We start from the raw sequence: 22,677 nt of genomic DNA on the forward strand, positions 1-22,677 counted from the left end.
TGAAGGGTGCGCGCTGACCAGAGCGCCATCAGGAAAAATAAATAGGTAGATGAATAGTAAAGTAAACGGATTCTGTCAGAATATATAAAAGAGAAATGTAGAGAAATACCCAGCGCCCCGAGGAGAGGGGGGGGGGGGTAGAGGATGACAAGAATCAGGAGAAAAGAGAGAATATATATATATATATAAATGTAATCCTGCAAACAGTCTTGCTCAAAGATCTGATAAAATATGATAAATAAAAATTTTCTAGGAAAAGTACTTATCTGAGTTCTGATCTGTGAGCAGAAAGAAAGAGGAGGTTTCCTAAAGTGACAGGCCTTTATATAATGACTGGACTATCTCGTGATTGGCAGACCCACCTAGAGGGCTGCCGGGGGTGTAGCTTCTGGTTGTCAGTTTAAGAAACATTTTTTCTATAACATTTTTACTAAAGTTGGTTTTCTGCTGTGAGCATGAATAAAGAAAGATCATGCATAAGATATGAGCCTCCTGTCTGATGTATAATTTAAACAGAGTAGATACAAAAGTAACAAGGTCTATCTATCATCTGAACAATATTTCTAAACAATGTTACTTTGTATCTCTCTATCTCCTGTCTGAACAATATTTATAATAATGTTACTTTTGTGTCTCTCCATCCCCTGATTGATCAATATTTATAATAATGTTACTTTTGTGTCTCTCCATCCCCTGATTGATCAATGTTTATAAACAATGTTACTTTGTATCTCTCTATCTCCCTCCCTTTAGATTTTGACTACTTCAGACCCGGGCCACTGTAAAAAGACGGCCTCAAGGTGGCTCTATAAATCCGGGAGGCCGTCTTTTTACGGCCTCTGGTCCTCCGGCCACTGGGGGGCGCGCGCGCGACGGCGCGTCACCGCGATGCCGATGCGCATGCCTGGCGGCCGCGATGTCCGCCAGGTACCCGCGATCGTCAGTCTTAGGCCCCTTTCAGACGGACGGCTGTTTTGCCGCAGTTAAAAGCACTACAAATGTTTTGTGAAATTCAAGGCTCCAGGCACTGCGATAAGCTGCATTTGCACATTGCGATTACATGCGTTTACGTGCGTTTAATTGCAGCCGCGTTTAGCTGCGGTATTCATTTCCATAGCAACCCTTTTTATTTTTTTTTGTTTTTGTTTGGGTCCCTTGAATTCTAAAACGCTGCTATCCGCAGTTGACAAAAAAAGACTGCGATTACCTGCGGTTATGTGCATATAGCTGCGCTACATCGCACCTGGACGCATTCAATTCTATTTTTTCTATTCGCACCAAACCGCATGTAACGTAATCGCACGCAAACGCTGTGTGTGAATGGGGCCATAGGAAAACATTGTGTGCTTTTAGCTGCGGTAGAAAAATAGAAAATCCGCAGCTAAAAGCACCATTCTATCTGTCCGTGTGAAAGAGGCCTTAGAGCCAGGGACGTGGATCTGTGTGTGTAAACACAGAGCTCCACGTCCTGTCAGGGAGAGAGGAGACCGATGCTGTGTCCCTTGTACATAGGGACACAGCATCGGTCACCTCCCCCAGTCACCCCCCTCCCCCTACAGTTAGAATCACTCCCAGGATCCACATTTAACTCCTTCCTCGCCCCCTAGTGTTAACCCCTTCCCTGCCAGTCACATTTATACAGTAACCAGTGCATATTTATAGCACTGTTCGCTGTATTAATGTGAATGGTCCCAAAAATGTGTCAAAAGTGTCCGATGTGTCCACCATAATGTCGCAGTCCTGATAAAATTTGCAGATCGCCATATTACTAGTAAAAAAAATTTAAAAAATTGCAGAATTCTATCCCCTATTTTGTAGACGCTATAACTTTTGCGCAAACCTATCACTATACGCTTATTGCGATTTTTTTTTTTTTTTTTACCAGAAATATGTAGAATACATATCGGCCTAAACTAAACTGAGAAAAAAAATATTTTTTTTAAAAAAAAATTGGATATTTATTATAGCAAAACGTAAAAAATATTGTGTGTTTTTTTTTTAAAACTGTCGCTCTATTTTTGTTTATAGCGCAAAAAAAAAACCGCAGAGGTGATCAAATACCACCAAAAGAAAGCTCTATTTTTGGGGAAAAAAGGACTCCAATCTTGTTTGGGAGCCACGTCGCACGACCGCGCAATTTTAATTTAAAGTGACGCAGTGCTAAAAGCTGAAATTTCGCCTGGGCAGGAAGGGGGTATATGTGCCCAGTAATCAAGTGGTTAATAATGTTTTTAAAAACAATACTGAAATGCTTCTGGTCATCAAAGAGTTAACCACACAAACATTTTTTTTTTGGTCTTGCGTAAGTGGGTGGAGAATTTGACATTGTGATTTGGACTACACGCTGCGAGAAGAAAAACAGGAATCCGACAAGGGTGAAATGTGACTCAGAGTGGGGGATTAGCTCAAATGGTAGAGCGCTCGCTTAGCATGTGAGAGGTAGCGGGATCGATGCCCGCATTCTCCAATGTTTTTTTTTTTTTTTTTTCAGTAATTTTATTTAGTTTGTTACTTATAGTACATTATTGCTAACACACCTTTATTAATTTTAGGGGGGAAAAGCAAGTACATCCAAATTCTAATTGTCTGTGTGTGTGTATATATATATATATATATATATATATATATATATATATATATATATATATATGACTACAAATCCCAGCAATAATACATTATATAAAACACAATACAGAATACCAGCAGCTATAGAGGAACAACAAATCCCAGCAATAACACATTATACAGCGCAATGGAGAATACCAGCAGTTACAGAGGACTACAAATCTCAGCAATAATACATTATACAGGCTGCTTAATATATTATTGCAGGGATTTGGTGTTTTTTTTTTTTTTTTAAACAAGAAACTTTAAAACAGGTCCCCCTTACCTGTTTCTGAAGCCTTGTAAGTCACGGTGGCGGCTCTGCGGGCGTGTGTCCGGCCTGTGTGGTGAGCAAACCTCCCGCCTCCATTAATAAAGAGCCCCCCACAAGCCATCCCTCATTATTATAGACCCCCCCCACAAGCCATCCCCCATTATTACAGACCCCCCCCCACAAGCCGTCCCCCATTAGTACAGAGTCCCCAATTATACAGACCCCCCCACAAGCCATCCCTCATTATTACAGAGCGACCAACAAGCCATCCCCCATTATTACAGAGCCCCCCACAAGCCATCCCTCATTATTACAGACCCCCCCACAAGCCATCCCTCATTATAACAGAGACCCCCACAAGCCATCCCCTATTAGTAAAGAGCCCCCCACAAGCCATCCCTCATTATTACAGACCCCCCCCCACAAGCCATCCCTCATTATTACAGAGCCCCCCACAATCCATCCCCCATTAGTAAAGAGCCCCCCACAAGCCATCCCTCATTATTACAGACCCCCCCACAAGCCATCCCTCATTATTACAGACCCCCCACAAGCCATCCCTTATTATTACAGAGCCCCCCACAAGCCATCCCCCATTATTATAGACCCCCCACAAGCCATCCCCCATTATTACAGACCCCCCCACAAGCCGTCCCCCATTAGTACAGAGTCCCCCATTATACAGACCCCCCCACAAGCCATCCCTCATTATTACAGAGCCCCCAACAAGCCATCCCCCATTAGTAAAGAGCCCCCCACAAGCCATCCCTCATTATTACAGACCCCCCCACAAGCCATCCTCCATTGTTATAGACCCCCCCACAAGCCATCCCCCATTATTACAGACCCCCCCACAAGCCGCCCCCCATTAGTACAGAGTCCCCCATTATACAGACCCCCCCACAAGTCATCCCTCATTATTACAGAGCCCCCCACAAGCCATGCCCCATTATTATAGACCCCCCCACAAGCCATCCCCCATTATTACAGACCCCCCCACAAGCCGTCCCCCATTAGTACAAAGTCCCCCATTATACAGACCCTCCCACAAGCCATCCCTCATTATTACAGACCCCCCCACAAGCCATCCTCCATTATTATAGACCCCCCCCACGAACCATCCCCCATTATTACAGACCCCCCCACAAGCCGTCCCCCATTAGTACAGAGTCCCCCATTATACAGTTCCCCCCCCACAAGGCATCCCCCATTAGTACAGAGTCACACATTATACAGACCCCCCCACAAGCCAAACGGTAGCAAAAGCAGTCATAAAAACATGTAGCTAAGTATGATACTGGTATAAAAATGTGTACAATGATACCACTGCTGAATCCAGATGAGGAGAGGTTAACATCAGTCCGTCAGCATGTAGATGTCCCATGAAGGGAACTATCACAACTCCCAGTGGATGGCTGTGGAATTCCAGGTTGATAGAGGGAAGTGTAACAGCCCTTGCGTGTGGCAGATAGTAAGGTCCCGCCGGCATGCAGATATGAAGGCAACACAAAGGAGCCCTTCAGACGGACACGGCAAGCCCCGCCGGTGTCCGTGACGTTACTGGATCTCCGACAGAACTCCCTGAAGGCCCAGAAGCCGGCAGAGAGGTGAATACCAATCAAAAGAATTTTGATCGTTCAAAAAAATGTAAGATTAATCGAGGAATTAATAGGTAATTTCCACAGCCCTATATAATAATAAAAAAACGTACACACACACACACATAAATATCACGTGTATATACATTTTCAAATCATTTTAAGATGAAGGAAATATAACTTTTAATTTGAAATCATTTAACATTTTATTATAACGTAAAACAAATCCTAAAACATGCATCAGTCAATGGAACAAAGCAGCAGTGTATAAAAAACAGAATGTATACAAATGTAAAATAAAATATACCTACAAATTGAAAACTGAATCATCTTTACGTTTTATTTCTCACAAACAACATAATCTTTCAGTTGTCAGGATGGCCGAGCGGTCTAAGGCGCCAGACTCAAGAGTTGCTCTCTTCCAACCAGTTGGGTGTTCTGGTCTCCGAATGGAGGCGTGGGTTCAAATCCCACTTCTGACAATACATTTTTATTTTTTTTTCTTCCATAGATATTCAATTTCAAAGCTACATTTTATTCAACAGATGTGATTTATATACATGGCATAATCCTTTTAATACTATTTTTAAAAAATTGTTTTTAAAAAAAGGCAATTAATTATGAGAGTCACGTTCTTGCTTGTCATTTTGTTTGTTCGTTTTAAACAGACTGCAGCTCTTCTTCAACACATAAACCTTTTTGTTCACAAAATATTTTATAAAGAAATCTTTAACAAATAAAAACATAAATATTTACAAAGTAATGTTAAAAAAAAAAAACACGTATCATCAAGTGTTAAATGCTGGTGCAATTCTAGGGGAGTGACATGCTTGACGTAGGAACCATGACTTGCCGTTACCGTGACATGAGAATTTTCTGCTAAATGTACGATTTCCAAATCACAGTTTTTTTTTTTTTTTCTGATTTAGTTAATGTTGTTTTAGGCTTATTGCCCATTTACGTAATATTAATGTTAATGATCTATTTTTATATTTATTAGGGGTGAACCTCTGCCGGTAACTAAACAGAAAGCTTGGTTAAAAAGTATCAAATTGTTCTCAAATTGTTCTCACTGTTCCGACACAAAAGTTGCACGACTTCTGATCCGACTTTGCCCTGCGACTTCATGTCCAACTTCCATGCGACTTCAATGAACGGGATCCGGCTTTGAGTTTGGAACCCCACACCAAAAAAAAAAAAAAAAGGCATGGGGTCCCCCCCCAAGACCTTTGGATTTTAAGGGGAACTCCCACATCATATTTACAAAAAGGAGGAGTCGGGTCCCCCACAATCCATACCAGACCCTTATCCAAGCATGGAGGCTTGCAGGTCAGGGAATGGATTTCCTGACTTGGTCTGGTATGGATTTTAAGAGGAACCCCCATGCCATATTTAAATAAAAGGAGGCATGGGGCCCCCCAAAATCCATACCAGACCCTTATCCGAGCATGGAGACTTGCAGGTGAGGAAATGGATTTGCTGACTTGGTCTGGTATGGATTTTAAGGGGAACCCCCATGCCATATTTTAAAAAAATGTGGCGTGGGGCCCCCCAAAATCCAAACCAGACCCTTATCCAAGCATGGAGACTTGCAGGACTAGGGAAATGTATTTCCTGACTTGGTCTGGTATGGATATTAAGGAGAACCCCCATGCCATATTTAAATAAAAGGAGGTGTGGGGCCCCCCAAAATCCATACCAGACCCTTATCCGAGCATGAAGACTTGCAGGTGAGGAAATGGATTTCCTGACTTGGTCTGGTATGGATTTTAAGGGGAACCCCCATGGCATATTTAAATAAAATGTGGTGTGGGGCCCCCCAAAATCCAAACCAGACCCTTATCCGAGCATGGAGAGTTGCAGGTGAGGGAATGGATTTCCTGACTTGGTCTGGTATGGATTTTAAAGGGAACCCCCATGCCTTATTTAAATAAAATGTGGCGTGGGGCCCCCCAAAATCCAAACCAGACCCTTATCCGAGCATAGAGACTTGCAGGTGAGGAAATGGATTTCCTGACTTGGTCTGGTATGGATATTAAGGGGAATCCCCATGCCATATTTAAATAAAAGGAGGCGTGGGCCCCCCCACAATCCATACCAGTCCCTTATCCGAGCATGGAGACTTGCAGGTGAGGAAATGGATTTCCTGACTTGGTCTGGTATGTATTTTAGAGGGAACCCCCATGCCATATTTAAATAAAAGGACGTGTTGGGCCCCCCAAAATCTATACCAGACCCTTATCCGAGCGTGCAGCCTGGCAGGTCAAGAAAGGGGGGGAACAAGCAAGCGCCCCCCTCTTGGACCATACCAGGCCACATGCTCTCAACATGGGGGGGTGGGTTCTTTGGAGCAGAGGGGGCTCTGCGCCCCCCACCCCAAAGCATCTTGTCCACATGTTGATGGGGACAAGGGCCTCCTTCCCAACAACAGTGGGCGATGGTTGTGGGGGTCTGCAGGCAGGGGACTTATCGGAATCTGGACGTCCTCTTTGACAAGGGGGCCCCCAGATCCCAGCACCCCCCTGTGTGAATGAGTATGGGATATGCCTACCCTTTCACCCCAAAAAAAGTGTAAAGTTACAAAAAACACACAGTTTTGGAAAAGTCCTTTTTTTTTTAAAGGAAGAATGCCCCATTGTAGCCCTGTGTTTTCTTCCACCAGTCTTCTCCCTCCGGGTTCTTCTCCCTCCATCGATGACTTCTTCCTCCACCAACCCTGTCCTCTTCCAACGCTGGCTCTTGCTGTTGTTTCAGGTCGACGTCTGCTAGTTCTTATACAGCCATGGGGCATGGTCATCCAGGGATGTCACCCAGAGACCCCACCCCTTGTGATGTCAAACCTGAGGGTGGGGTCTCCGGGTGAAGTCCATGGATGGCCACACCTCATGGCTATATAAGAACTACCAGATGCCGCACCTGACACAACAGTGAGAGCCAGTGTCTGAGGAAGACTGGGTCGGCAGAGGGAGAAGACTGGAGGTAGAAGAAGCAGAGGAAGAAGAAGCAGAGGAAGAAGAAGCAGAGGAAGAAGAAGCAGAGGAAGAAGAAACAGAGGAAGAAGAAACAGAGGAAGAAGAAACAGAGGAAGAAGAAACAGAGGAAGAAGAAACAGAGGAAGAAGAAACAGAGGAAGAAGAAACAGAGGAAGAAGAAACAGAGGAAGAAGAAACAGAGGAAGAAGAACTGGAGGAAGAAGACTGGAGGAAGAAGACACAGCACTATGACAGGACATTCTTCATTTTTAAGAAAGGACTTTTCCAAAATCGTCTTTTGTTTTTTGTAAGATACATTTTTTTTTGGGTGAATAGGTAGGTGTACAATGTACCCCATACTCATTCACATAAGGGTGGTGGTATCTGGGGGTCACCTTGTCAAAGAGAACTTCCAGATTCCGACGAGCCCCCCTGCTCGCAAACCCCCACTACCACCACCCAGGGTTGTTGGGAGGAGGCCCTTGTCCCCATCAACATGTTTTTTATTTTTGCTGTGGGGTTTCCCCTCAAAATTAGTCTGGTATGGTCTCGGGGGGTGGGGGGGGACCCTACGCCATTTTTTTTATTCTGGCTTGGGGTTCCTTCCTAAGATCCTCAGAGCACAAGTCACATGCCACAAGTCGGGTCAGTTAAGGTGATGATCCGACTTGGATTTGGCTTACATTCAAATCAATGGGCTGAAATCGTGCCCAAGTCAGACCAAAGTAGTGCAGGGAGCATTTTCAAAGTTGGACCAGTTTAAACCGGTTCTCATAGGGAACCATTGATCTTGACATGTGAAGTCGGAGCGCATGTCGGACCAGTGTGAACGTCCCTTAAAGTTACTACTAGGGAGGAGCTTCAGGTTTGCCCAAATTTGTTTTGCTATGGACTTTAGCAGGGACCCCACATTTTTGTGTGTGGATCCCCATAGAAAATACTGTTGTTGATATTTAAGTCTCTTTAAAGGCTTTTTGTAAAAAAACAAATACCTTTGTGGACATTTAACCACGTAAGGACCGCCTCCTGCACATAAACGTTGGCAGAATGGCACGGCTGGGCACAAGCATGTACCTGTACGTCCTCTTTAAGTGCCCAGCCGTGGGTCGCGGGCGAGCGCTCGCGCCCGTGACCCGGTCCGAAGCTCCATGGCCGCGGGACCCGCGGACCCGATCGCCACTGGAGTCCCGCGATCGGTCCCCGAAGCTGAAGAACGAGGAGAGCTGTGTGTAAACACAGCTTCCCCGTTCTTCACTGTGGCGCTGTCATTGATTGTGTGTTCCCTGATATAGGGAAGTACGATCAATGACGTCACACGTCCAGCCCCGCCCCCCTACAGTTAGAAACACATATGAGGTCACACATAACCCCTTCAGCGCCCCCTAGTGATTAACTCCCAAACTGCAATTGGCATTTTCACAGTAAACAATGCATTTGTATAGCATGTTTTGCTGTGAAAATGACAATTGTCCCAAAAATGTGTCAAAATTGTCCGATGTGTCCGCCATAATGTCGCGGTCACAAAAGAAATCGCTGATCGCCGCCATTAGTAGTAAAAAAATTTTTTTATAAAAATGCAATAAAACTATCCCCTATTTTGTAAACGCTATAAATTTTGCGCAAACCAATCGATAAAGGCTTATCGGTAGAATAATACGTATCGGCCTAAACTGAGGAAAAAAACTTTTTTATATATTTTTGGGGGATATTTATTATAGCAAAAAGTAAAAAATATAGATTTTTTTTCAAAATTGTCGCTCTATTTTTGTTTTTAATAGCGCAAAAAATAAAAACCGCAAAGGTGATCAAACACCGCCAAAAGAAAGCTCTATTTGTGGGAAAAAAAGGACGTCAATTTTGTTTGGGAGCCACGTCGCACGACCGCGCAATTGTCAGCTAAAGCGACGCAGTGCCGAAACGCAAAAAATGACCGGGTCCTTTACCTGCATTTTGGTCCGGGTCTTAAGTGGTTAACGGCCAACTGGCTCAAACCATAGGGAGCACCAACCCAATATGTAATCGAAGAACATCAAATAATTTGTAGGGGGTGGGTCATTTGACGGTTGTTCCCATGGAATATATCACAAAAATTCATATACAGTGCCTTGCAAAAATATTCACCCCCCCCCCCCCTTGACTTTTTACCTATTTTGTTACATTACAGCCTTTAGTTCAATGTTTTTTTAATCTGAATGATATGTGATGATCAGAACACAATAGTCTAAGTTGGTGAAGTAAAATTAGAAAAATATATTCATAAAACTATTTTTCAGAAATAAAAAACTGATAATTGGCATGTGCGTATGTATTCACCCCCCATAAAAAGCTCTGGTGCCACCAATTACCTTCAGAAGTCACATAATTAGTGAAATGATGTCCACCTGTGTGCAATCTAAGGGCCAGATCCACAGTGAGAGTACGCCGGCGTATCTACTGATACGCCGGCGTACATTCAAATTTCCCGCGTCATATCTTTAGTTTGAATCCTCAAACCAAGATACGAAGGCATCTGGGTTTTATCCGACAGGCGTACAGCTTCGTACGCCTTCGGATCGTAGATGCAATACTTCGGCGTCCGCTGGGTGGAGTTCTCGTCGTTTTCCGCATCGGGTATGCAAATTAGCTATTTCCGACGATCCACGAACCTACGCGCGGCCGTCGCATTCTCTTACGTTGTCTCTAGTCGCCTTTTTCCGGCGTATAGTTAAAGCTGCTATTTTGCGGCGTATAGTTAGATTTGCCATGTTAAGTATGGTCGTCGTTCCCGCGTCGAAATTTGAATTTTTTCTTTTTTTTTGCGTAAGTCGTCCGTGCATCGGGATGGACGTAAGTCACGTCTAAGTTTAAAAAATGACGTCCTTGCGACGTCATTTCGCACAATGCACGGCGGGAAATTTAGAAACGGAGCATGCAGTTCATTCGGCGCGGGGACGCGCTTCATTTAAATGAATCACGCCCCCTAAACGCCGATTTGAATTCCGCCGCCAGAGATACACTACGCCGCCGTAACTTACGGCGCAAATTCGTTGTGGATTTGAAACAAAGCCAAGTAAGTTACGGCGGTGTAGCGTATCTTAGATACGCTGCGCCAATGCCAATCTATGTGGATCTGGCCCTAAGTGTCACATGATCTGTCATTACATAGACACACCTTTTTGAAAGACCCCAGAGGCTGCAACACCTAAGCAAGAGGCACCACTAACCAAACACTACCATGAAGACCAAGGAATTCTCCAAACAAGTAAGGGACCTCGAAGCAATGGGTTCAATTGGAGGGACATATGAATCCTATAGATTTATGTGCCCTCCCGTGGACCTCGTCTATTCTACGAAAAGGCCTTTCAATACCAGTAGACCTTACTAGGCAAACATTGTATATATGGGACCGATTGATACCCATATATAAAATATCAAAACAATTGAGCCCCATGACCCCCTTTTTTTGGAACGCCGGATTTTATACCAGCTTTACATTCAATCACGTTTGGGCCCTGGTATAAACAAGAACATAGGAGAATTGCTCAAGTACTCCAGATAGATTCACTATCAGTGGTAGATTTCCCATCTACTAAGACCTCTCAAAACTCCACACAGTGGTTACAGAGACATCAAGCCTTATGCTATATACGATCAATTCCATCGAAACAAGATTTTGTATGCCGAACCAACCGCATTTGAATCTTTGTTGCTACAAAAAGAACCACTATCACACCCAATTTCTATAATTTATTCTATCCTTTTGCTTTCAATTCATCCAGATCTCCCCCCGTTTACACGGAAGTGGGAGAAAGAACTCCAAGAGAATATAGCTTTATCAGACTGGCAAAAAAGTTTTATTATGACTCATAAAACCTCAATAGACACAAGATCACAAGAAAAGGCATATAAGGCATATAAGCTAGTGAGTAGATGTATAGGTGCCCTTCTATAATGCATCAAATTAATCAAGATATACCTGACATCTGTTGGCGCTGCCATGAGGCAAAAGGTAGCATGCTACATGTTTGGTGGGATTGCCCACCGGTGAAAAAGTTCTGGAAACAAATTTTTCATTTATATGGAAAATTGGAGGGTATAGTAATCTGCGCATCACCCAGAGTGGCTCTCCTAAACATGACCCCAGGTTCTTTAAAAAAGGCAAGAGAAGAGGTGCTTGGACACTTTATTTCAGCAGCTAGAGTAGTTATTCCGCGATATTGGAAGACAAGGTTAGTGCCTTCCCTGGGGGAATGGGCAAAGGAATTGGAACGCTCTAGGGACTTGGAAAGCTTATTGGCCCGGGAAACGGGAAGGGAAGAGCAGTTTTTCCATACATGGACTGCATGGTCTGAATTTCGAAAGTCCGATGAATTCTCAAACTGGGTTCAAGGGAACCATATAGACGAGTAGCCATGCTGGGGGGATTATTACTAGTGGACTATATCCCTCTTTTTGATTTTTTTTTTTTTCTTCTCCCCCTGGTTTTTCTTTTCCCCCTTCCTTTTTTTTTTTTTGTTTCCTTCTCTCTCTCTCTCCTCTTTTTCCCTTCTTTTATGTATGTATGTTTGTTAGACGTGTCTGCCTAGATAATATGTATAATATGTGTGTAATATATGTGTGTAATATATGTATACTTGGATACTACCAAAACTTAATAAAATTCAGATTGAAAACAAACAAGTAAGGGACAATGTTATTGAGAAGTACAAGTCAGGGTTATAATAAAATATCCAAATCTTTGCTGATCCCTAGGAGCGCCATCAAATCTATCATCACCAAATGGAAAGAACACGGCACAACAGCAAACCTGCCAAGAGACGGCCGCACACCAAAAGTCATGGACCGGGCAAGGAGGGCATTGATCAGAGAGGAGCACAGAGACCTAAGGTAACCCTGGAGGAGCTGCAGAGTTCCACAGCAGAGACTGGAGTATCTGTACATAGAGATGGAACAAAGGAAGAGAGAGATAGAATTTATGTGAGTTTAGTGTCTCTTTAAAGCGGGGGTTCCAACCACAATTTGCATTTTTTTAAAGTATGTCCTTTCATCAATCTTTGTTGTGCTATACCTACGGTCACTTACTAGTTAAAAATCCGCCGCCGCTCTGCAGACTTATTCACATCGAACACTTTAGAAACTTGCGTGCAGATCAGTGTAATTTTGCTTGTGGGCATTGTGAAGCCCACAAGCAATTTCTTCGGGGTATTCCGCCGGTGACGAGTGCTAAAGGGCCGGCCGTCCCGACCCATTCTCGCGCATGCGCAAGACAGCAGCAGCGCTGCGCCGTCAACCACTTGGGTTGCCATCACAACGGGTGGCGGAGGCGGCTGACGTGCCCGCTGTTGCGATGGCAACCAACAACAACAAGGTAGAACAGTGTAAGGGCCCTTTCACACGGGCGGACAAACGTTTACGGACTTGTAATGCTTCCCTATGGGATTGCAGACGTTAGCGGATTGAGCGTCCGCAAACATCCGCCTCCGCAAAGATCCACTTTTTCAGACGGAAGAAAACCCTATTTTTCTTCCGTCTGGCGGAACGGATCGGATGAATACGGACACACGGTCCGTATTCATCCGATTCCCCATAGGGGAGAGCGGAGGAAAGACAGGGCGGTCTCTGCACAGTGTGCGGGGACCGCCTTGTCCGCTGACAGCTCAGCAGGGATTTTACGGAGGATCCCCGCTGAGCAGACGGACACACACGGGGCGGATCAATACGGATCCACTCTGTGTGAAAGAGCCCTAAGGATCTGGAATCATGTCACTTCCTATTTCGAAGTCCCGCGATTCCAGCGCTAGGGGTAGCGCACCGCATCCTGGGAAATGATGACACACATTTCCCAGGAGCATTAGCGTTCTGAGGAGCCGAGGGAGCTGACGTCAGGATCCTAGGTGAATGCGAAGGCAGATTTCGTGGGACCGCATAGCAACGGGCATTTTCTGGTGAGTGAAAAACTCCACTTTAAGGCTCCATTCACACCTAGGCGTATTGTCGCCTGTAGCGCGACGCTATTGCAGCCTGCAATACGCTGGAGGGGTGATTTAACATTGTCGGCTATGGAGATGGTTCACATCTCCACGCCGAACTCCGAAACGCCGTACGCCTGAAGCTCAAAACAAGTCCCGGACCTTTTTTTCAGGCGGCTTTCGGCATAGCCGACCATGTTGATCACCCCTTCGGCGTATGTTAGGCTTAAAAAACGCTGCGTTTTGTCGCGGCAAATTGCGGGACAAAACGCTTCAATTTGTCGCGGCAAATCGTGGTAACATACGCCGCGTTCAGGTGTGAATGCAGTCTAAGTCAAAATTAATTGATGGTGGTTTTCTTATTGGCGTTGGTGGCGGGGGGGGGGGGGGTTCCCCGTTCCTGTCATTTCTGAAACACAGAATCCAGGGAGGGAAAAAACAGAGAAAAATCTGATTAAACATTGCAGCAAAGGTGACATTAAACAGCATTGGGTTATAAAAAGCAACTCTTCTATTAAAAAAAAATACAAAATAAAAATGCCTGCAATTAAAGAAATAACAAGAATGTAATAACACGCGTCTATGAATTGGATTTACTACGGGAGATGCGCGGCAAAGCTCCTCAGTTGTCAGGATGGCCGAGTGGTCTAAGGCGCCAGACTCAAGAATAATCTCTTCCCTGAGCTGAGGGTGTTCTGGTCTCCGAATGGAGGCGTGGGTTCAAATCCCACTTCTGACAAACCTTTTTTTTTATCTTGAATGTTTTTTTGTTTTTTTTAATTAGATATAAAATGAATATACAGGCATCATCTAGTTTCTTATTTCCTATTCATCGTTTGTTCTTTCTCATTTGATTATTTGCATAAAGAAAAATCACAGCAAATAAATTCCCCTCTCAGAGAACACATTCCAAAGGAAATTTAGCGAAGAGCAATGTCTAAAACAACAAAGTAGCTATGAGATAATACAATAAAATTATCAATACCACGTAGAACAAATATATAAGAAACTGTAAACTCTTTTGAGAAAATGTTGTCTGGGCAACTGAAGATCAAATTAGCACCACATCCCTATATACATAGTAGCATATAAAGAAGGATTTTTGTGCGATTTTTTAACCTGTTCCCGCCCGCCATATGCAGAATGACGGCTGGGAAGTGGTTCTGTTATCCTGACTGGGCGTCATGTGACATCCAGCAGGATAGCATGCCGGCGCGTGCCCGCGGGGCGTGCATCGATCGCAGGTGTGGCGTGTCAGTCTGACACCACACATCTCCGATCGTGATAAGAAGCCACCACGTGATCGGATCATCGCGTGAACCGGGACGTGCAAGTAAACGTCATTTCTCGGTTCGCGCTGACAGGGAGAGCGAGAGCCGATCGGCGGCTCACCGTGTCAGGGGGGGGGGTCTGTGCTGATAATCGGCACATTGATTAATGATTATCAGTACAACCCCCTCAGTTCTGCCAATCACATGCCAATCAGTGCCCCCACAATAAAGTGTGCCAGTGTCCACCACAGTGCCAATCAGAGCCCACCACAGTGCCAATCAGAGCCCACCACAGTGCCAATCAGTGCCCAGCAGTAACACCTGTCAGTAATCTATCAGTATCTCATCATCAGTGCTGCCCATCAGTGCCACCTGTCAGTGCCAATTAGTACCACCTATCAGTGCCGCCTGTCAGTGCCCATCACTGCCATTATTTCATTATTTCTATCATTACATTGTAGTAATACATGAAATAGTTCAACCCACCATAATGCAGAATCAGTAGGAGCTTTGAGCGTGTCACTTGAGTGTCGCCTGCCACCAGATGCAGAATGCCACTTGCCACGCTGCCTGCCACCAGATGTGGTAAGGCCTGAACAGATGAAGGTAGCCCTCCCTCCAGAGATAAAGGTAGCTCCCCCCTCCACAGATCACAGATGAAGGTAGCTCCCCCTCCACAGATCACAGATGAAGGTAGCACCCCCTCCACAGATGAAGGTAGCACCCCCTCCACAGATGAAGGTAGCACCCCCTCCACAGATGAAGGTAGCACCCCCCTCCACAGATGAAGGTAGCACCCCCTCCACAGATGAAGGTAGCACCCCCCTCCACAGATAAAGGTAGCGCCCCCCCCACAGATGAAGGTAGTGACCCCCCCACAGATGAAGGTAGTGACCCCCCCACAGATGAAGGTAGCACCCCCTCCACAGATGAAGGTAGCACCCCCTCCACAGATGAAGGTAGCACCCCCTCCACAGATGAAGGTAGCACCCCCCTCCACAGATGAAGGTAGCACCCCCTCCACAGATGAAGGTAGCACCCCCCTCCACAGATAAAGGTAGCGCCCCCCCCCACAGATGAAGGTAGTGACCCCCCCACAGATGAAGGTAGCACCCCCTCCACAGATGAAGGTAGCACCCCCCCCACAGATAAAGGTAGCGCCCCCCCCCCACAGATGAAGGTAGTGACCCCCCCACAGATGAAGGTAGTTCCCCCACTAGGCCCTGCACACAGATGTCCCAGTCAGTCCCCGCTCACACTCACCCTGTCACTCATAGGTGTGCGCAGCCTATTGTATTAGGGTGTGCACCAAAAAGCTCAAACACACATGAGCGCCACCTGCTATCACAGGAAGGAAGCTCTGGTGGTGGGAGACAGTTGATTGGGTGGATATTACCCTACAACCTGCCACCTGTCAGTGCCCATCATTCCTGCCTAACAGTGCCCATCAGTGGTGTCTAACAGTGCCCATCAGTGCTGCATATCAGTGCGCCTATTGGTGCCCATCAGTGCTGCATATCAGTGCCGCCTATTGGTGCCCATCAATTCTACATATCAGTGACAACTCATCAGTGCCGTCGCCTCAGTTCCCATCAGAGTCGCCTCATTTGTGCCCGTCAGTGAAGGGGAAAAAAAATTTTATGCCAAAAACTATACGAATTCCGAATACAAATCCCGAATACGAATTGAATGAATCAACCAAATTTAACGAAACAAAATAACTATAACTAATAACTAAAAAATCTAAAAGTAAGAAATTTTTTCGTCACGCACGTGTCTAATTCATGCCATTCATTGTGTACTATTGTGTTGATCTCTGTGATTGGTCACAGTAATCACATGGTATTTTTCCAATTTTCCGTGTCTCTCTCACAATGGCGCTGCCTAACGTGCTTCGAAAAGGATTTGTACTTTTCTAAATACATGGCGGTTATTTGTAACGATTCGAAATCTATATTTTACTTTCATTTTTGACATGCGGCTATAGCTTCCGCCCCTGTACACCATTTTGTGAGGGAGTTCAACACGGTGAGGGAGGAGCAGAGCAGAGAGTGTTTTATGTTGGATGTGTGGTTGGGAACACAACCAGTGTTGCCAACCTACCAGATTGAAATTTACTGGCACGACACCCGAAATTTACTGGCACAGCCACGTTTTTACTGGCATTTCATGAAAGTTACTAAATTACTTTTTTAGGTGCAAATTTCAGTATTTAGGCTACAAACAAGTACGCTAGGCAAATAGCAATGTGATTTAAGGTAGATATTAAAGTAAAAAAACATCTTTTTGTTATTTTCGATATAATAAGGGCAAATTATTTAGACACATCACCCACTGCCCATGGGCGTCCGCTCCATAGGGCAAGGGAGGGCTCTCGCCCCCCCCCCCCATAGAAACCAGTGCCAATGCCATGATTCTCGGCAGGAAACAAGGTGGCATCACGGCGAATGAAATTAGAGCTAGTTCCACTGACAGAGATGGGGAGGGGGGCGATCGGGGGAGATATACAGTGCAGACAGCTCACGGCTCTCCTCTTCCTGTCACAGCGCCGCTGCCGAGTTCTCTGGTAAATGGAGCCGTGGCGCTGTGACAGGGAGAGGAGAGCCGTGAGCTGTCTGCACTGTATATCTCCCCCGATCGCCCCCCCCCTCTCTGTCAGTGGGACGGCCCCCCTGAAATCTAACAGCGGATGGCCGGTGAGTGCCGTAGATGGGTGAGAGCGAGCAGGCCAGGCTGTGGGCAGCTGGGTGGGCTGGTGAGGGAGCGAGTGACATAGTGTGCGGCTCCGCCAGCTAAAAGTGCGGGCGGCTCCGCTGACGGGTGTCAGGTGAGAGAGCTTGTGGGCTGGGCGGCTTGGCTTGGTGAGTGTCTGAGCCTGAGCGAGTGCTGGCCAATCAGCGAGCTGGTAAGCGGGAGGGAGCAGAGAGATTACATCATCTCTCACCGCCCGCCCAGCAGCCCCCTTCCTCTCTGTGTAGGCAGCGCGGGAATCAGAGAGATTAAATAATTTCTCTGCTGCCTGACATTGCTGACAACCCTGGTCCTGACTCTGGGACACAGCAAGGAACAATTGGAGCAGGCAAGTGACAATCCGGACCGCAACATGTGACAGGCGATGTAGCAAGTGACAATCCACAATGTGTGACAGGCGCTGTGGCAAGTGACAATCCACAACATGTGACAGCAGGCAACGTGGCAAGTGAAATCCACAACATGTGACAGGCGACGTGGCAAGTGACAATCCACAACATGTGACAGCAGGCAACGTGGCAAGTGACAATCCACAACATGTGACAGGCGACGTGGCAAGTGACAATCCACAACATGTGACAGGCAACGTGGCAAGTGATAAACATGTGGCAGGCGACGTGGCAAGTGACAATCCGCAACGCGTGGCAGGCGATGGTGGCAAGTGACACACTCGGGGCTCCAACTGTTTCTGCATTATGGTGAGTTGAGCCATTTAATTTTGTATAACAATGTTATAATAGAAATAGGTCCAGTGATGCAGGGTGCTGTGTAATGTAAAGGGGTCCAGTGATGCAGGGTGCTGTGTAATGTAAAGGGGTCCAGTGATGCAGGGTGCTGTGTAATGTAAAGGGGTCCAGTGATGCAGGGTGCTGTGTAATGTAAAGGGGTCCAGTGATGCAGGGTGCTGTGTAATGTAAAGGGGTCCAGTAATGCAGGGTGCTGTGTAATGTAAAGGGGTCCAGTGGTGAAGGGTGTTGTGTAATGTAAAGTGATGCAGGGTGCTTTGTAATGTAAAAGGGGTCCAGTGATGCAGGATGCCGTGCAATGTATAGGGGTCCAGTGATGCAGGGTGCTGTGTAATGTAAAGGGGTCCAGTGGTGAAGGGTGTTGTGTAATGTAAAGGGGTGCAGGGTGCTGTGTAATGTAAATGGGCCCAGTTGTGCAGGGTGCTGTGTAATGTAAAGGGGTCCAGAGGTGCAGTTGTGGAGAGGGGGTACACAGTAGGACAAAGAGATATTGAAAGATGCAGGGGGCACAGTGGGGTGTTTTTAAATTTTAACGTGGGGGGTAGCTTTTAACCCCCGCTAGCGGTCGATGAAAGGGTAAAATGCGACTGTGTATCGCCGATGCTAAAGCGCCCCCCCCCGAAAAAATTTCAGCGGACGCCCATGCCCCTGCCTCCATCCCTCCCTGCCACCAACACCCCCTGCCTTCACCCCCCTCTGTGGTGCCACAATCTTCCTCTGCCTCCAATCTCTCCCAGGCCCCCTGCCTCCAATCACCCTCGCCTCCATCTTCCCCTGCCTCCAAACCCCTCTGCGGTGCCACCAACAACCCCTGTCTCCATCCCCACCCTCTGCGGTGCCACCATCACCCCCTGCCTCCAATCACCCCCTGCCACTAACACCCCCTGCCTCCAATCACCCCCTGCCACTAACAACCCCTGCCTCCAATCACCCCCTGCCACTAACACCCCCTGCCTCCAATCTCTCTCTGTGGTGCCACCGCAGCCACCATCACCCCCCTGCCTTCAATCACCCCTGCCTCCATCCCCCTCTGCGGTGCCACCATCACCGCCTTCCTCCAATCACCCCCCGCCACTAACACCCCCTGCCTCCAATCTCCCCCTGCCTCCATCCCTCTCTGTGGTGCCACCGCAGCCGCCATTACCCCCTGCCTCCAATCACCCCAATGCCTCCAATCTCCTTGCGCAGTTCCAAGCCGAATCGATCTCGGCTATTTTTACTGGCACATTCCCGCAACCATGGACATTTACGAACGGGGGAGCGCCAATTTTTACAAAATGTGTGTAAAAATACGGACGGGTGGCAACACTGATCACAACAAATCGACTTGCATTAATGCAACAACTAATTATGCCGAAGGCATTCGTGCATTCGCAATATAATTTATTTTGGTTTTATTCGTAATTGCTTTGTTTGGAAATTCTTCCGAACCTCCGAAAGTTGCTAAATTCGTCCGAATTTCGATTAAAGGCTTATTGCAATATTTTTTTACCAAAAATACATATTGGCCTAAATTGATGAATACATTTGTTTTTATATATAGATTTTTTGGATATGTATTATAGCAGAAAGTAAAAAAATATTTATTTTTTATTTTTCAAAATTGTCTTTTTTTTTTTTGTTTATAGCTCAAAAAATAAAAACCTCACAGGCGATCAAATACCTGTAACTTTTCTTAACTTTTATATTAAAAAATTATATTAAAATGTACAACAACTCTTCAAGGAATTCATTCAATGTAGCAGAAGTGCAAAGAAAAAATTACCGTAGGGGTTTTGAAGCCTCAATCTTCTGATCCGAAAGTCAGATTACTTCTCAATAACACAGACGAATAACACAGACACAAGCCAAGCAATCAGTTGTCAGGATGGCCGAGCGGTCTAAGGCGCCAGACTCAAGAGTCGCTCTCTTCCAACCAGTTGGGTGTTCTGGTCTCCGAATGGAGGCGTGGGTTCAAATCCCACTTCTGACAGGTTACTTTTCTTGCCTTGCATTATAATTATTCGACCTCTTGGTGCCTCCCAGCACTTTAAGAGGTTTGGAATCCCGTAGTGGGGGGGTTTATGACCATGTGACTGCCGGGATTGGCGGTCACATGATCGGAAAGCTCGCAATTGCAAGCGGCGATTGGGGACTTTCCATTTGCCACCAGCAGGGTGGATTTGATTTAAATCACTAGTAAGAAGGCTTGATTTAACCACTTGCTTACTGGGTGCATAGACCCCCCTTCCTGCCCAGGCGTAATTTCAGCTTTTCGGCACTGTCACGCTTTAAATGAAGATTGCACGGTCGTGCGACGTGGCTCCCAAACAAAATGGATGTCTTTTTTCCCCCCCCCACAAATAGAGCTTTCTTTTGGTGGTATTTGATCACCTCTGCGGTTTTAATTTTTTGCCCTATAAACAAAAAAATAGCGACAATTTTGAAAAAAACACAATGGGCCGGATTCAAAAAGAGATACGATGGCGTATCTCCTGATATGCCGTCGTATCTCTGAGTTCCGCCGGTCGTATCTATGCGCCTGATTCAGAGAATCAGTTATGCATAGATTTCCTTAAGATACGACAGGTGTAAGTGTCTTACACCGTCTGATCTTAGGCTGCAATTCCAGGCTGGCCGCTAGGTGGCGCTTCCGTATTTTTACGCAAGGAATATGCAAATGAGGATTTACGCCGCCCGGAGCTTTTTTTTTACGTCGTTTGCATTCGGCTTTTTCCGGCGTATAGTTACCCCTGCTATATGAGGGGTAGCTAATGTTAAGTATGGCCGTCGTTCCCGCGCCAAGTTTTGAAATTTTACGTCGTTTGCGTAAGTCGTTCGCAAATACGGCTGGACGTAATTTCCGTTCACGTCGAAAGCAATGACGTCCTTGCGACGTCATTTAGAGCAATGCACACTGGGATATTTTACGGACGCCGCTTCAAACAAAACGTCAAATACGCGGGGTCAACCCAAATTTAAATAAAACACGCCCCCTACATCCCCATTTAAATTACGCGGCCTTACGCCGCAACACATACGTTACGCCGCCGTAACTAAGGGCGCAAGTTCTTTCTGAATAAAGAACTCGCGCCCAAAGTTAGAGCGGCGTAACGTATCGGAGATATGTTACGCCGGCCGGACAAATACGCTTAGGTATCTGAATCCGGACCAATATTTTTTACTTTTTGCTTTAATAAATATCCCAATTTAAAAAAAAAAATGTTTTTTTCTCAGTTTAGGCCAATACGTATTCTTCTACATATTTTTGGGGGGAAAAAACGCAATAAGCGTATAGTGATTGGTTTGCTCAAAAGTTATAGCGGCTACAAAATAGGGGATAGAATCCTGACATTTATTATTATTTTTTTTTTTACTAGTAATGGTGACGATCTGCGATTTTTGTCAGGACTGCGATATTGCGGCACATCGGACACTTTTGACACATTTTTGGGACCATTCACATTTATACAGAGAACAGTGCTATAAATATGCACTGATTACTGTATAAATGTGACTGGCAGGGAAGGGGTTAACACTAGGGGGCGAGGAAGGGGTTAAATGTGTGCCCTGGGAGTGATTCTTACTGTGGGGGGAGGGGACTGACTGGGGGAGGTGACCGATCTGTGTCTCTATGTACAAGGGACACAGCATCGGTCTCCTCTCCCTGACAGGACGTGGATCTCTGTGTTTACCTGCTCTGTCATTGCCAATCGTGGGTACCTGGCGGATATCGCGGCCGCCAGGCACGTGCATTGGGGCATCTCAGTGACGCTCTGGGCCCCCCAGTGGCAGGAGGAAAAAGACGGCCTCCGGGCATTGTTAGAGCCACCTTGTGGCCTACTTTTTACTATGGCCCGGGTCTTAAGAAGTTACGTCAACTCGATTTAAATCATAATTTTTAAAGAGCAACTGTCATCTCTGTCCCAGAGCGACTCCTCCTCTGACCTGCTATTGACTCACGACAGTCCCATTCACTTTAATGGGACAGCTGGTGATGTGGCAGCGACACAACAACTTGAGGGACGTGGCGGATGCAGGTGAGTGGATGCCCGCTAACAAGCGCTGCCATGATGGATCTGAAATGACAGGTGCTCTTTAAATGTAAGGACTTATTCTTGCTGGTAGTTAGAATCTTTAATATTTGCAAACAAAATTAAGGTTTCCAATTTAGAATAATAAGCTGTCAGGTTAGTAAAACAGAGATATCAGAACCTATTTAATCATACAGTTTGTAGTGTACATAGAGTTGCAAAACAATGGGATAAAGGACTATTCCTGAACTTTGTTTAATCTCATGGTTACTGAATTTGTGTGAATACATCAATTTCAAGCTGAATAACCTAAATTATTAATGTATCTTAAATAGAAAACTATCTTTAGATTGATTTTTACTCCAAAAGCATTTTATTAAAATAAACTTGATAAAAATTAATAAATCTGATTTAATTGAAAAAAAAAATTAATTGAATCTAACATTACATAAAAAATACAGCACTTCAACAGGCCTATCAAAATTTCTCATGAAGAGACT

The 22,677-nt window shown here is 45.6% G+C and overlaps 3 non-coding genes across 3 annotated transcripts; all 3 read left to right on the plus strand.

The window, feature by feature from the left end:
• The first annotated feature begins 4,847 nt into the window (after positions 1 to 4,847).
• TRNAL-CAA lies at positions 4,848 to 4,958 on the plus strand. The gene is made up of 2 exons: positions 4,848 to 4,885; positions 4,913 to 4,958. It is a non-coding gene; the product is annotated as a tRNA-Leu (tRNA).
• Positions 4,959 to 14,024: 9,066 nt separating this feature from the next.
• Positions 14,025 to 14,135, plus strand: TRNAL-CAA. Its single transcript has 2 exons — positions 14,025 to 14,062; positions 14,090 to 14,135. It is a non-coding gene; the product is annotated as a tRNA-Leu (tRNA).
• Positions 14,136 to 20,025: 5,890 nt separating this feature from the next.
• TRNAL-CAA lies at positions 20,026 to 20,136 on the plus strand. The gene is made up of 2 exons: positions 20,026 to 20,063; positions 20,091 to 20,136. It is a non-coding gene; the product is annotated as a tRNA-Leu (tRNA).
• The last annotated feature ends 2,541 nt before the right edge of the window (positions 20,137 to 22,677 follow it).

Source organism: Rana temporaria, chromosome 9 (assembly GCF_905171775.1).
Source record: "Rana temporaria chromosome 9, aRanTem1.1, whole genome shotgun sequence".
NCBI lineage: Eukaryota > Metazoa > Chordata > Amphibia > Anura > Ranidae > Rana > Rana temporaria.